The following is a 13,539-nucleotide window of genomic DNA, read 5'->3' as shown; positions in this document are numbered from 1 at the left end:
GCAGGTCATCTCGTATGCCTACCACTAGGCGTATGAACACTAGCCCAAAAGTAAAGTATTTTTAACGATCGGGGTGTAAAGCAGTTTATCAGGGACAAGATCTTGTGTCTACATCTCCTCGACACTTTGTCTTCACTTCAGTGCTATCCGGGCATATTTACAATAGTTATTTCCAATTAAAAGAGAGACGGAGGCAATATAGCGTGTTGAACTAAATGTCATTTTCATACGGGTGCCGTAGACAGTTTTGTAGAGAACTTTTAGATGGGTCACGATCTAGGCTAATGTTGCTTTATTTATTAATGGCTTTTCTGCAGAACACGGGACTGGGGTAGTTGTGGAAGGTAGACGTCATTTTCGACCTTTTCATAAGAGGTCGTCACAGATTTTCCTGTCTGCAGCATATGACCTCTTCCATCGCGTTAAGATTTGGTATTTCGTAATAGAACTCTGGACAGTTGTCCTTTAGGATTGCATTTGCTTTCCGCTGCGACCAATGTAGGGTCCCAATGCTTCTCTGAAATCGAAAGAGGTAACAATATTTAAACAGAATGTGCATTACCTACGTCCAGAATGGCTGGAGTGCTACTGCCATTACCCAGCGACAGTACAATGGCGGAGCCTTAAGTGCTCGTGCAATTGAGACGAAGAGTTGAAAAAGCCAGCAATGTACTGCAGCATATAGCATAGGTTAGTCTTTCCATTTAATCAACTTTCAAACTCTGCGTTATGGACTCCCAAAAGAGGTATTCAAAGCCTCACTTTTGTTGTTCTGGTTATAGCTATCGTAAATTACATACTTTTATCATGGTTTTTTTGAGCGTCTGTTTCTACGATTGGCGTAATGCACATGAAATTTATCTAATTCATTTAATCTACTACTCAATCATTGAATTCCTCAGTTTAGTTCTTAACGGGGAAGAACTCTTGACTCGGTCAAAATCGACGTAGTGCATTACTGATATTAGGATTTGATATTTTTTCAAATTTTCCTAAAATTAATACACTTTTACTTGGATTGTCGCAAACGATATTTGTAGGAGAATAGAACCATGAAGGAGAACAATGTGTACTTTAGTTTTTGAGTTAATTCAGTAGTCAGTAGTCATAATAATGTCGCAGGGTTTCCTCCAGCCGATCAGTCCTCCTGATCGGAGATGACTTGTACATGACATGGCACTGTCTCAAAAAAAAGGTGTTGGATCGTTGCTTATTTTTGGCTATTCTGTCATTTTCAGGGATTCGCAGAAATGAGAAGTCGAAATAACGCCTCAATAGTAAATAAATTCTTTGCTGAAGAGGGCGTCTACACAGAAATACCACTTAAAAACTATCGCACAACATTCGGAGCTGCTATCTGATTTCTTTGTTTTTCAAGGTTTAAAAATAATAATGAATTATTTTTTTACATTCGAAATTGAACTATTTTGATTAAATATTTTCAGGAAGACTAAAGAACTCAACAATGGAAAAATAATCCACAACAATGAAATCGTACTTCCTTTATAAATGGCCTAATTTTTTACAAAAAATAACTGAAAAATGGAAAGTGGAAACAAATAAAAGATAAGTAATTTTAGCTATCTTGAACATCCAATTTACGGGAAATGCGTACTTACAAGTCAGACAAACCATGCGATATGGGCCAGACAACGAAACAATTTTCTCCCCTTTTTTATAGAACATGTTGAACAACTGCAAAGAGCTTTCCGCAATGCTTTATTTGATAAAACCATAGATACTAAATCCCAACGTTTGCCTCCAATTAGACGTAGGTCTGTGAATCCCACTTCTATCGCACATTCACCTCCTCTGTTTATCATTTTTCCTCCCTGCTTCATTTATGACCTCCCAATGTCAAGAAAAGATGATATTTATCATCTAGATAAGTATCTTCGAGGGAATGCTCAAAGGAAAGTTTGATACAATAAATATAAATGAGACAATCTCTTTCTCTCCTCCTTCCTTCCTCTCTTCATCCCTGTACTCTCCCTCAATCTCCCTCTCTTATCATCCTAAAGTACAAAATCTCCCGCGAGTAAGTTTATTGACACTGGCAGTTCTTGAGTCCTATTGGCACTGAGGAAAAAAATCTCTTCCTACTGATTGATTGTTTAATGTGATCATTTCCATACGCACGTGTCGTGCATGTAATCAGTCACACATAGTAGTTAAGGTAGATCTGTGCAAATTCACGTGCGGGCATTGTCTGGTCTTCAAAAAAGAAACAAGTCCTTGTGCATATTTTGTCAGCAGTGCACCACACACGTAAACACAGACGCACAAGGCATGTATGATCTTCTGAAGTTGAAGCGTTACATGTCTTCGAGGAGTGGCATGGCCAGAGAGTGGATAATCGGGAGATAGACAAGGATGTGTTCAGCTGCTCAACAAACGTTGGAATGAATTCGCATGCCAAATTGCATCGCAAGTCCGTCAGCAAACAATCCAGCAAAGTCGTGTCTTATAAGATGAAAGTGAAGAAAAACTTGGTATTAGTCTGCTCATATATGCGCATCCATTTGGTTAGTAGCTTTGCCACGACTTCTGCCCCTGGTTGATACGGATGTAAACCAATTGTTTTTTCCAACATTTAACCAAGCATTATGTTACTGAAGGTTTGTTTTTGATAAAAGGAAAATTTTTTCCCTTTTTTAGTGTCTTCCAGTTTTTCGAAAATTAGACTAAGTGACTCACAAAACACGGCGGCAAATGGCTCTTTGACCCGAGTAGTACAACCTGCATTTGCGCGGCACGATCACACTGCACATTTCTCCGTGAAAAAAATTTCTACCATCTCTTTGATTGCCATGGAATGCAAGGCGATGAATCTCATACCAAGCAAAGCCCGGAAAAAAGCTTTGAGTTAGAAGCTGGACGTGGCTCTTTTTTCTTCTGCTTTGTGTGTGCATGTGCTAGCGTTGCCACGAATTCCGACACATGGTGATATTGAAAGGCAAGATTGAACCCTTGAATACCTACCCAAACAGCTAAATTCCACCGCGGCAATATGATAACTTTTCTTGCTTTCTGAATTGCGTTTTCAATATCCACAGGCGGGCGAATGTGCAGCAGTACTAGAAGTTGCAAAAGGCAATTATTTTGTTCACTAAACTAAATTTCCCCTATTCTTGCTTAATGAACTCGGATTAAACTGTTTTCAGATTCATAAAATATGTTAAAAAGACAATTTTTTGAAGTAGCATTGAATTTTATGCCAAATTGTTGACTAATTATTACAAATGTTTGCCTCGTTTAAAAAGTTTTTGAAAATTCACAAGTGGCTCGCAATAACTTGGCGGCTTGTTCAACTGCTTTTATATTACTCAGGCTCTTCATCCTCGTCAGATTGTGCGTCCAATCTGCAGATTGACTTTAGAAGCATACAAAATAAATGAAGTATAATAAGTTAGACAATTTAATTATAGTGACTCACTTAAATGAATAATAAAACGAAGCAAAAATTTGAATATATGTTATGGTCCAAATGGATTGCTAAATATTCCTTGTTCTCCAATTTATCAAAAATGCCTAATTTTCAAAAGAATTTTACTTCATTTCTACAGTTCAAGTGCTATAAGATTTTCTATAAAGAAATAGAAATTAGAGCCAGTGTGTAGTCTTCGTTACAAATGGTTTCGTCCACAGATGTTGCATCAGTCTTCCCTTGAGTCGAAACAGGCTATAACACTAGGGTAGATTATGCATTGCTAATGTACAGAGGGGCTGGAGGGCCACCAGGAGGCCATTTTGCCTAGCAAAAGTGCAAAGGCCGAGTTCAAAGTACCCACAAAATCAAAACGACGAGGCAGACAAATAATCAAAGTGTCACACAGACCCCCACTTCTTTTGATTGTAGTGCCCCGTGCTAGCCCTGGTCAAACTCCTACGTCGACCATCAAGACGAAGTATTACAAGTGTAACACTCATGCAAGTCATTGAATTTGCGTACAATTGGCAATTCTACTGGATCTGTAGTTTTGGGTGCTTTAGAAACCTTACTAGGTAAGGGACAATGTGAGGGCCTCTTGTAGCCTCTTCGCAAGTCGTAAGAATACTTTCCCAAAAGCAGAGTTATTTAGTAAAGAATGGGGTTCAAAATAGTTTTCTGTCGCGGGCAGATCCTTAACAAACTCTTAAATGATTCATGGCTAGTTTCGCTTCAGTTGTTGATAACTTTCCTGCAGAACACAGGAGTGTGGTGATTGCCGAGGGCAGACGTCATTTTCAACTCTTCCGTTAAAAGCCGGCACAGATTTACCTCGCCACAGCATATTTCTGTCTTTTATCACGTTAAAGTTAGGAATTCAGATCAGGTTGTTTGTCCCTTAGGATGTGGTTTGCTCTCCTTTATCATTAATGTAGCCCCACGAGTCTTGCCTGAAGTCAAAAGAAGTCACAATCTTAGGACGGAGAATGTATTGTTGATGCGGAGGCCTGGAGGACTACTGGCATGGCCCTGGATCTGTATCACCCAGCGGAAGCACAAAGGCAGAACCTTGGGTTCCCACAAAACAAAGTGGAGAATTAAATAAACAAAGTATTACATAGATTATACTTTTTAGCTGTTTCATCATCATAATGTGTCCTCGATGTAGGCATTACAGGCTTCTGTAATTCCAGAATCAGTAGAGAAATCGTCGAGTCTTAGGATGCCCTCTGCCAGCTGATGCTTGACTCTTACCCCGATGGGAATGCCTGGAACGAATTCTACAGCATTCATAAAAAGTTACAAAACTAAATTTTAGTTGTTTTTTTCGCCAAGTCCGTAGATTAAGTCAAAGAATCAGTGATTTATCTTTCCAAGGAAAAGTTATATTACCCACACCACATCACTTTAACAAATGCACTGCAATCAGTGAAAATAACTGTAATACAATAGTGGTTTGTCCCTCGGCATTGGTGAGGCCCCACTTCTGTACCTTGAATGAGCCCCCTTGTACCTCACTGGGTGGGCTGGCCTTTTGGGCCATGCCAATAGCCCAGACACCTCTGTGCTGAATATATATTCTGCCCGAGTATTTTGTCTTCTTTCGTCTTCAGGGAGTCCCGGGACGCTACATAACTTTATTGGCTTTTAATCACAACTATTGCCACTGAATCGCCTTCAAAAAGGTGTACATTATTTAATAAACTTAGTTGGAATAGAGCAAAACCATTATTATTCCCGTGTCACCTTATAATATCATTAGCCTACTATTCGGCACACTCTAATTTTGGTCAGTAATATGCCACCTTGCTAGAAAGATTGCCAAAAATAAATCGGTCACCTATCTATTATCCGGCCTTCTTATTTTCTGGTTCATCCCAAGGGGAACAATGCTTGCATCTATTACATAAATTGCTGTCTAAGGTGATTGAACTCGAAAGGGGTTGTCTATGTAATGGGGGTACACCTTTTTTGAGTGAAACTTAAATATTTGAGGAGAACAGTTGACTCCAAAAGATAATGATAAACAATTTCAAATTTTAAAGCGAAAACTTCAATTTAAGTGAAGCTGAAATCAACATCTGCACTTATCACGGCCTGAATTTTCCAATTGTCATTGGTATACTTTTAGCTCTTATTACAATACTGTGATTATACATTTACTTCCTCTTTTGGATTTAAGGGGCACTTAAGAACTCACCCTTTAACTTCCACCGGATAGTATGGCCTTTGGGCGATGTTAATAGCACAGAGCCTTCTTTTACATCAGCGCTACGCATCCCACCCGAGCATTATGGCTTCTTCCGTCTTCAGGGGTGACTCAGAGAAAAGCATTCATGACAATATAAAACAAAATTGCTAAACCGTAAAATGACGGAAGAAAAGTATAGGCTGCGGATAGAAAAACCAGTAACAACCCCTAACAGAAGGGTTGAAAATGACGTCCCCCTTCAGCAACTACCTCAGTCCTACGTTCTGCAGGAATGCTGTTAACAACTGAAGCAACACAATGCTCGAACCATCTAAAAAATTCCATATGAAGCTGTCTACGGTACTTGTATGGGAATGCCAATGTGCCTATTTGGATAGAACTCTGGTGGATACGGAAAGGCAGCACTGAGTTGAGAACAAGGTGGCAAGTGGGAACGGCCACGAGACTTTATTCCCACGAGACCGTTTTGCGCCTCGTCTTTTACTAAAAGGGTAATATTTATACGACTAGTAATAGACCTATGTGATGGCCAGCACATTCCCTCTTCCATCCAAAACAGGTCCCTTTTAGGAGGAAGCTCCAAATCCTGTCGAATTACAAAGGAGAGTGATGTTGCGGTCAGTTATCATCTCATTTACATGCGAATTCAATGACTAGGGCAATCGGTTCATAGGTATTTTTTTGCATTACCGATTGCGTTGTGGTGGCTGCTGCAGCATTTGACCACGCAGAGCCCCCGAGACGACGCCCAAGAGGTGAGAACAACTATACACTACTTTGGTTAGGTGTTTAACGAGGCGTTTTGGGATAGCGTGGTTGTAAACCTCCACCTCTTTACCTCCGATAGGCGGCAGTATAACTTGGCCTTTGAACCCTTCTCTACGTCGACAATACATATTTTGCTTTAGTATTGTGTTTTCTTTTGACCACGCTTTGGACTCGAGGCCCAACGCTTATAGCACTTTAATTACTAAGTTATTTAAACTCATTTACCATTTACAATACAAATAAAGCCTTACCAAGAAATAATTGCCAATGTAAGTTGATAACCCCCATTGAAAAATATGTTTTAAACACCTTTGTGTTAAAAAGAGGACAAACTCTATTACCTTCACCTTTACCAATGATACATTATTCGTTTTTCTAATGCTAACGATGAGATGCCGTCATCTAGCTGTCAACTTGTCTTTGCTGGAAGCATTATCACGCCTAAGAAAACTTTGCTAATGAATATCCTTAAAAGGGAGGCAGCACTTATTTGCCACAGTGTCTTTGCATCTGCGCTGCTGGCTTAAAATCTATGTAACTATTGTTTCAATACCGTCTTGTAACATGAATTGTATAATTTGTCTCTAAAAGAAGTGGCGTTGTGCGTTAATGGTGCAAAGCATTTTTCACAGGGCACAAATGGAGACGTTGTGCCCTATAATTTAGATTTCTAATAATGGCTCTCAATGTATGAGACACACTTTAAAGGCATTTGGTGAATTCCTCTATGGTGGTCTACCAAATACTTTGGATAATAAGTAAACAGAATGTAGTGGCTTAGAAGTATGGCCATTTCTACTATGCTTTTTTCACCACTAAAAATAAATATGGCTGTGAGACCAACTTCTAGCCCAGTTCTACCTGTGTATGCCTTTAAAGAACGAAACACTACCTACTCAATGGAAAGTATTTACACTTCTCCGGAAATAATCGTGTATTAAAGATTTAGGCCATTCTTGAAACTTAACTTCAGCCATGTGCTATTAAAGTTCAATTACTGAGAGTAGTAGAAGAAATGGCTGTGCCTCCTCTAGATTTAGTCTAAGCAGTAGCCATTCACAGGACAGTGAACAGCATCCAGCGAATTGAAGGTCTGCTTTTATTGAAATAATAACAGTAAACAGTGTACGAAAAACTAGCTTAAACCCTCCTAATTGTAACCCTAATCCATGGGGCGTAGTTGTTAATAAACAATACAAAAACTGGCCATTTGTCCTTAAAAATGCCTACTTACCTTCATTGGTATACTTCGCAGAGGTCGACCTTACGCGTTCAGTTAAAGGCAATGACGACCACTTGTTTGCTGCCTACTATCCAAAGTTGTTAAAATAACAACGCCTTTGAATTATTGTTGAAAAGAAGCTGTTAGTGAAAGTTTAAATCTCACCAATACATTTGAAACACACTTTAGATAGTCATGTACGGCAGGGATAAGTCAAGGTCTTGGATTTGTTATTAGATAAACTTATAAACACTCGCACCCAACCTAAACTCGTAAACACATAGAAATTTGATACACTAGCAAGCAAATAGTAAAGGCCGGAATCATAGCCACTAAACAATCTTGCGTGGATTCTTCACCATTTCTTCAAAAATCGTTTCAGAATAGAATGCTAAACCAGAGGTTAAAATTTTTGACAAGAATTTGTTTGAATAAACCTGTAATGATACTTCTTTGGTTACAACCCAGGTGAGAAGAAAATTTTTCTTTGAATCAGTGAATTTTTTGTGCATTGAATCTATCGAAGTCACTTTTGGAAGAATAGAAGCAGTTTTACAAATCCTTTAACACGTCATTTGGCATGAGTGATCTAAATCTCTTCCTAAATAGTCGGTAAGAAGTGCCGTCTGCTTAAATTGGATAAACTTACGTGATAGTGATAACTTCTATAAGACTAAACGAAAAGTCAAATAAAATAGAAGTAGACCAAACGACGGGCATAAAATTGTGAATTTCTGCAAACGCAGCAACAGCACCAGGCTCAAAAAAGTAGGATGACAGGAGACACGGAAAGAACAAGACCATTTGGTTTCGGCCGTGCACATAGGCGTGGTTACACACTGTTTTTAGCTTCTTTGGCTCATACATTACCTCCATTGTCGCTTTCTTCAACATTCTTGCTCCATTAGGGTCTTCTGCTTTCAAGTAGGAGGAAACAATCAAAAAGGATGTATGTTGGATACTAACATACAATTCGCAGTTACTAATGTCTCATTCTGGACGTTAATTATCAAATCAACTTGAAGATATTTTGAAATTCTTCCCTGGCTAGAAAATATATGTCCAAATCCAGGTCCTACACCATTCATGGAGGAGAGGTTGGAAGCTAGATTGTTGTCGTATTAACAAATAAATGGGTTAAGTATATTTATTTACAGGCTTCAAGCAAGAAAACAAGATAAGCCACTAATTGCGGTTCCAGTATTTTATTTGCACAAGACACTATAAGCAAACATATTTGACCATTCAAATTATTAGAATGTTGACTATCAGGACTCTTATATCTTATAAACAAATATGGAAAAGAAAATGGGCCCGAGAAAACAAAACTTTTCGAAGTTGACCTCACATATAGAACAAATAAAGCTGTAACACATTAGTTCGATGTGGGTAGCCAAGCATGCCATGAATGAAGACGGACTTCTGGTAATTACACGAAAGGCGGAAGGTAGAAGCTACCACCTTTTATTGCTTGCATCTCACAATGGTTTCCTATCCTAAATTAATCAGTCTTTTCCCATCACTTAGGACTGACACTGCATACACAATGGGAAAATCGGAAACACCGAACGCCTTGTCAACCACTCTCACGTCATGGCCTTGACTTTCTTCATTGTGTACATCCCTAGAAAAACTGAGCAAAATTGACATTTCTGACAATAGTGGATCGCTGGTACTGTTCTATTCCCTAGCGGCACTTGTCAGTTTTGTACAAGAAGGACATTTATAACCTTGAAGAAGGAAGTAAGGGGATTAAAGTATAAGTCCTATAATTCTACTACTCCTGAGAAGTTGATACATTATCTTTCAGTTAGCTTAATTAGTTTCTACTTAAGATATATGTGATAGGTAAATAACTTGCAAAATCACTCAAATTCTGACACCTTCTAAACATTGTCAGATGTTATCTTACGCAGGAGTGGCGCCACGGCTGAGCACTTTTTGTATTTTAAGTCATGAGATTATCCGGACTCTTGACTAAATTTTACATAACCGGCGATTTACAAAAGTAATTTTAAGTAATGGAATGCTTTGATTTTATGTATGTAGCACTCTGGGACTTTTCTGAGGACGAAAGAAGACATAACACTCTGACAGAATGTGCATTGACGACATATAGAGGGGAATGGAGGCTGTTGGTATGGATCGGAGGCCACGCCACCTGGTGTAGGCACGCTGGTGGAGCACCAAGTGGTTCGTTCTCGAAATCGAGGGTTAAAAACAACAAAATATTTCAACAAATACTGTACTTTGTAAAGAACAAGCTTTTTTCTGACTGAATGTTCTAAAAGTGCACATTATTCACCTTAAATGAGTTTATGAGTAGATGAAACATTGTAAAGCTTTGCGACTGACATTTCTCTTACGAAACCTTCTCTCCCTACTACTTTAAGTTGTTAAGAGATAAATTTAAGACAGAGGCATATCATACAAAGATAAACACAAATGAGTGGCACTCTAGACCTAACTAAAATCTAGGTCCTGCGGATTCTACTTTTGAATTTATATATGCTTACATTGGATTTAATGACTTCAGGAGTAGTGACGATCACCAATCCGGTTAGTAATAAAATTCGAGAAATGCTTTCAAGGGGATATTTCCCACAAAATTTGCATTGGGTGCCAGTGTTTTTAGAACAAAGGTGAATCTCTCAAAACTAAATTCAAGGTGTAGTTCTTTGATCATTTTACTTACCTCCTGGGTTTGGTTCCGAAGGATCCGCCTTTTTACTTCACCGCGTAGCATGTCATCAGGGCCATGCCAATAGCCCCTCACTCTTTCTATACGTCGTTAATGCACAGCTTGCCCTAGTATTATGTCTTATTTCGCCTTTAGACAAGTCTCAAGACGCCACCTTGGTGGCAGAGAAAGACAAACCCGGTCATAAGGGACAGGTAATTCGATGTCTATTATTAAGTGTTAAACTTAATGCCATGGAAAATGGCTATATACTGCGGTTGGGAAATCCGTGGCGGTCCTTCACAGAAGGTTTGGAAATGATTTTAACCTTCTGCAACTACCTTGATCCGGTGTTCTGCAGGAATGTTATCACTGGCTGAAGCGACACCAATCATCTGGACAAGTTCGTTACGGGTCTGTGTACGGTAATTGCTCGAAGATAACTACCAAGCTAGCACCCGATGCTTCCTCCAACCCTCTGCCAGCGATAGAGATTCCAAATGGATATGGCTGTGCAGCACTGAAGTGGATACAATGTGTCATGGAGGAATGGATGAAAACCCTTTTCTTAAGAAGCCATTCTCCACTCCACAATAACTCTGCTTTTAGGCCATTGTTATTGCCAGTGATGGACATTCACCTTCCCCCAATATAGCTCCCCAGCGGAAGGGATCCTCAGATCCAATGAAATTGTTAAGAGAGATCAGTGACGGCGCTGTCAAATATCTTCTCAGTTGCACGCAAATTGGACGACTGGTGCGGGTGGTTCACAAGTGTTTTCTCAGTGACAGTCGACGTAGGAGGTTGACTAGAGTTTGTACCAAAGACAATGCCCAAAACAAAAAGGAACTTTGTAGCGTTTACATTGTTTGTGCAACTTTCAATAAATAGCTGACTATATTTTTACAATTTTTACCAATGGTATAATAAAATGGAGTTTTTAGTCACTTACTTTTATTTGAAATGATAAGTGAATGGTTTCGGCAATTAGAGACATATTCAAGAGTGTTGACAACAAAGATTGTAACTTTCTGATTATTTTTTAGATCCATGATCAGGTAGGGAACATTTATTACCAACAGACACAACAACTGGGAGTTTACAGAGCCACCCTGAAGACCATGCCGCCGAGGAGGTTGAAGAGCTCGTGTAATTTAACGAAGGCTCAGACAAATGGGATTTCAATATAGAATAATAAATAGGCCTTTGCTCTCCGCAGATGTGTTCTCTTCTCGGTTCCAAGTAATAAAATGACTACTGGTAGCCATCTTTTAAATTATTACCAAAAAAGACACGAAACCGGAAGTTTTATGGAAAGCAACTCTTCGTTAACCTTACCCCAAATTGTTGGAAATTCTCTTTGATGGCGTGCATTAAAAGGCTTCTTAATTTTTAACTACTCCCTTTTATCATTCTTCCGATTCCACCCTGGGGACAGCTAGCCGCAAAATTTGTCTTTAAGGCGGACGAAAATTGTCGCAAGGACAGGCAAATATAAGTCTAACAAACAAAGATGCAATTTAAGGCCTTATGCTAAATAAAGACTAGTTGATTTATAATCACTTCAAAGAAGTTGGTGGAAATATCGAGTTGGAAAAGTAAGGAAAATGCATGATTTAGCGCCTTGGGGAGGCCAAGCTTGAGCAGACCCTGTACTTACGAGTGCAGTATGCTGTATTACAATAGACCTACGGACTAGGGTATATTCAATCATTGCTAACTATGCCAATGAATTGAAAACCTTCCTACATCTCTAAAATCATACCGTACTAGTTTTTAGGAAACATATGACACCTGACTACAGTCCTACAGACATTTTGAAGAGGTTTATTCTTAAGTAAAGAAAGGTTGAATGTACTTTGCTTTTCTTCAGGCTTTTATCAACTATAAGAGCTAAAGTAACGGAAAGTAATACACCAAAAGAGCCGTTCCTAGAGAGGTAAGAGGACATACCGGTGTTGGAGTGGGCTCATTACTAGGACGAAGAGGGCCTGAAAGGCTACAGGCATTGCCGGGAGGCCATGCCCCCAAGACAGGATTAGAACCTAAGGGGGCTAAAAATTTCCCTTGATGGGTAACGCAATTATCTATCTCTTACAATAACTTATTTCATTCAATGGGAAGTTTTCTTGCAAGTTATTTTTTAGCAAATAATGATTAAAATAAGGTGTGATTGTTTTCCTAGTAGATAATTATACCATACGTGGATAGTCGGCAGGCAGACGAAAGTGAAGTAATTCTGTGTACAGTGAGGAGGCAATTAATTTGCGTGCACAAGATCCTTGAATTTGAATTTACCGACTTAAAAACGTAGCCAGATTATCATTTACCCAAGATAAAAGTGATTGAGAAATGTGCTCTTCTGAGTCCGCGAAAGATTCATCTATATGCCGAAAATAATGCTTTGGCCTATCCGAGTAGGAAAATGAATTCACTTCTGAAGTGCAAAATTAAGCAAAAAATAGATTTTTAAGCGGAAACTTTCCCAAAATTTCAGAGTTACATTTCATTCACAAAGCGCTTTAATTCAAAAAATTGTTAAGGATTAAATTCACCAGTTATGCGAATATGCTTCGTCTAAGAAACGAAAAACAGCAAGGCAGATCTTTTCAAATTTGCTTAAAACGTGGATATACATGAAAGATTTCATTGCTGTCACTTTCCTTAAGGAAAATGATACCTGCCTTTAATTCGAGAAGCTTCACTCTCACGGTACGAACGAATCTATTAGACTGTCAATAAAGCCCAGGCGACCCTTGAGAGGGGCAGAATAAAGGAGAAGCCGCTGAATCATTGACAAAAAGTAGTAGGAAATTAAGCAATTTTCTTAGCAGATTTGATTTGATGGGCAAGTCCATGGCTAGTGATAAAAGCATTTTCTTCTTTTATACGATTTTGACATTCTAATAATGAAAGAAGTGGGACTGAAAGCCTCTGTTTTTAACCTTGGAAGAAGCCGTACAACTGCGGTCACAAATTCACAATTTTTGGCACCCTCTATTTTTAAAGGCAAAAGTATTGATCTTAATGGTTTACAAGGAGGCTCGTGTCAAGTCGGGACATTCAGAATTAAAATTTGTAAAAAGAGATGTCGAGGCAGCGGTCTTGCACGCAGTCAAGCCCGATCCGTATATCAGGTATGGAATGGCTACAGCACAGGCCGTGAATCAGTCCAGAACCTCTAATCTAGATGGTCGATAATAGTAGTACTGCGTCCAAAGTTTCGA

Source organism: Echinococcus granulosus (genome assembly GCF_000524195.1).
Source record: "Echinococcus granulosus chromosome Unknown EG_S00008, whole genome shotgun sequence".
NCBI lineage: Eukaryota > Metazoa > Platyhelminthes > Cestoda > Cyclophyllidea > Taeniidae > Echinococcus > Echinococcus granulosus.
The sequence above is the reverse complement of the archived record's forward strand: the minus strand, read 5'-3'. Positions refer to the sequence as shown.